We start from the raw sequence: 3,829 nt of genomic DNA on the forward strand, positions 1-3,829 counted from the left end.
TGACCCTAAGTACAACTAATGAAGAACAAGTAGTACTTGAAAGTGTATGTTCTCTGTTTCCCGAGAATGAACTTAAGAAGAAAAGGAAACAAGACAGTAAAAGAATATTTATATAATGAATATATTTTGTATGTAATGGAAAACAAGTGTTGGTAGTGGTACAAGTAGAAATCAATAGATTGGTTCCAATTAGATATTTCATTAAGAAGTAGATCCATTGTATATGCACACAAATAAATCTCTGTGAGGCCAGCTGAGATGACTGGCAGCTGAAGAGTTTTGTAATGCAAATTAGTGAATACGCAAGTGATTGCAGCATGCAGTTGGCTACTTAGGATTTCATCTGAAACTGTGAATTGACAGCTAACATCCAGCATTGACACTAATTATCCAGCATTCACACAAAATGCTCTATTAATCCTCAACTGAAACTAAGGGTGAACTTTCCTTAGCAAGTGATGGTGACCTGTATGCTAAGCTGAGATATTTCTGAAGCATACAGCTGGTTGTGATTCACACTCTGCTGAAATAGCCAGCTAACATTTGTTTTCAAAGCCATTCAAACAAAAATCTACTGCTTTCTCTAGTGAGCCTGTCTAGAGCCTGCTTTCCATAGCTTACACATCAGAAATGCTGGGGGCTGTGGTTAGCAGAGCTTGTGTCACACACAACCTTGTAAGGCAGGCAGTGGAACTGCGCACATGTGCTTGTGCCTTCTTAGTAAGCCAACTCTTCAGTGAGCGCAGACTGGAGGATCTGCTCAGCAGATCACTCTCATGAGTCAGTACTACCTACCTCTGTACAGCAGTGTCAGTGTTGTTCTTAGTGAAACCATAGGTGCACGTGATTGCTTTTCCCTGCAGAATCCTTTCAGGTGTTTGACAAAGAAGAACAGCACAACTGAAGGTTGCATATATAATACATTTCACGTTGCTCTCACATTCTCAGCTCTATATGCCAAATCATGTGTGCTTGTAAAGAATTTTTGTCCTTAGGGAAAAAAGTGAATAGAAGTAAGATTCAACTTCACTTGGCTCCTGCACTTGAAGCCTTTGTATGAATACGTCAAGAATAAAAATGCAGTCATGTGCTGTTCCATTCAGTCTTCCCTGGATTCATGAGTAGTGTGCAGCTGTTGTCTAAGGGAAAGTGTCCTGTGGTGATACAGACTGAATTAGCAAAGAGGATGTCTAAACTGTAATTGCTTTAAAAAGCCAAATGACTCTATTATTAAATCAGTTGTGGGTTTTTTTGTTTGTTTGTGTGCCTTTTTTTTTTAAATAAGTGTCTCATATTTTGACAGGCCTGTCTACCCTAAACATTGGCGTTATTCCCATCTGTCTTTCTCTGTGATTGCCTCCTCTTCGGTTCAGGCTGCCAGCAGCGTTATCAGAGATCACCTGAATACAGATTAACGCATCTTCTTTTTTTGTCAGTGAAATTTATGTAATCGCAGACATCTGGAAATTTTAATCTGCCTATCCCAAGCAGTCATTTTGATTTTTATAACATTATTATTGTGACCAATGTTTTCTTTCATGGTAATAGATTGAAAACAACTAATCACAATCTATTGTCTTCTAGTTCCTTAAATAAAATTGTTTCTGTATTTTTCTTTATGTCTTAAATACTCCTCAATTATCTGAGATATTTTTCTCCTGGTTATTAAAACTAACATAATTTTACAGTCTTCTATTTGGAAATAATTCAGGTAATAGACAAGTCTTTTATTTTCAAAATCTCACTGCAGTTGTTGCTGTCCAGAAGTAAATCTCTAATTAAAAAATAAGTAAAATAAGTAGTTAAACAAGCCCCTCTTTGATTTTTTGGATGTAACATAAAAGCAAAGAAGAAAAGTTAAGAATAAAATTACCATATACATGAGATTAATAGCAATACCTAGAAATATAGTATCTAGTACCTAGAAATATATTTAAAATAAAAACATTGGAGAAACTTCAAAAAGAGTGATCAGGATAGGGATGGGAAAAATTATATTTTTACATTTATAGCATAAAGGAACAACTGGGCTAATGGGCTTGGAGGCTGCAATAGAGAGGTGAGAGTTAGAATCATAGAATCATAGAATCACCAAAGTTGGAAAAGACCTAAAAGATCATCCAGTCCAACCGTTCACCTATTCCCAATAGCTCCCACTAAACCATGACATGACATGAGTAAATACTTTTTAGACTAAGATCAAAACATTACTGGCATTGTAGGGTCAGGTCTTTGAACTTCAAGGACCTGTGATGCCAAATTATTTTTACTGTCTACAAAAAATCTACAGAAAAAATCTCAGATACAAAACGGTTACACGTTGACACACTGGAATTACCATGAATCTCAGAAATAAAAAGGAGACCTTTTTGTCTGCTAGGCAGCACATAAGTCTGGATTTGATTTGTTTTTAATAATTTACAAAACAGGAGTGCGTATATGCTAAAAAGTGAATAAGAAGTATCTATTTAAATCGAAAAACATCTGAGTTTTGTATATATCACAAGACCCAATGGATGGCAACCCTGCCCATAGCACAGGGGTTGGAACTGAATGATCTCTAAACCATTCAGTGATTCTATCATTCTGTGATTCTATGTTTCTATGATTTTAGGCTTCTATGATTCTATGGCATACCTAGAGAGATGGGAAGATCTGAGAATTTAACTAGTTTACCAAGTCATGGTACATTCCTTATCTAAACATAGTTCAACTGGCAGAGTGCTAGCTGCATCTAGTCTCCAATCTTTTTTTACAATCTGCTACCTTTTTCTTGGAGGAGGTAGAGAATAGTGGTGTGGATTATTTACTCACCAAGCACCTATTTCTACTGTGTGAGGAATAGCTCAGAACTCTGAATGAAGAGTATTCAGAAAGGTCTGTTGACAATTTGCCTACATAAAAAAGGTTGAAATGAAGGTATGTCTTCAGCAGAACCAGAACAGCTGTTGATATTCAATGTGGTTTTTATGCGAGTTCCTAAAACTTGAATTGAACTGCTACAGTTTGCTGAGGTTGTACTGTGGTGAGACTAAGATTTGTAAAAGAAACACCATTTTCATTAGATTTAGCTTTAGTTCAGATATCACTTGCTAAAACACTGAGAGATCCTGTCTGTCTGACTTGGGACTGGCCAAGACTGGATTCCCAGCAGCAGGATAAAGCTGGAGGCAAATATTGCCATGGTGTGCACCTCATCACTATTTTGAGAAGTTGCTGGAACTGGGAAGTGTCAAATGTGGAGATCTGGTAACTGGGGCAGCTGGAAGAATGTTTTGGAGAAAGTGCAAGAGAAAGCTATTGGAGAATGGAGAAACGTAACAAAATCTTCTCAAGGCATTTCTGAAGTCACAGTGAAGTATAATATCTTCTTGTTTAGAAAGCTTGTACCTTTCACGCTTGAGCACCAAATTAATTAGTGCTGACATACATTTGTATTTAAATCAGTTAATTTGTTTTCTGCCAAAAATGCTAAGTCCTGTAGGAGAAATTTTGTAGTACTGGTCAGCAGGTAGTTCCCCAGTAGTGTTTCTTCTCCAGGAGCTGCAGTCCCATGGCCCTTGTCCTAGAAAGAGAGGAGTGGAGCAGGGAGGAGGACTTCTGTGCTTTGTGGCTATAAAGAAAACTGTGTTAGAGGGAAATTTCCCATAGGAAAATAACATAAGAATGAGAAATGTGTTGGGGTGAACACAATGGGTTGTCATGGCCTATGATTACAGTGTACCAGCTGTTTTGCAACTGATAACATTGTGTTGTGTGATAAACCAAAGGAAATTTCTTAGGGGCTAAGAGATTCACATTTCTATTTAAAATTAAAAAAAAAACAAAA

This window comes from Lagopus muta, chromosome 3 (assembly GCF_023343835.1).
Source record: "Lagopus muta isolate bLagMut1 chromosome 3, bLagMut1 primary, whole genome shotgun sequence".
Classification (NCBI taxonomy): Eukaryota; Metazoa; Chordata; class Aves; order Galliformes; family Phasianidae; genus Lagopus; species Lagopus muta.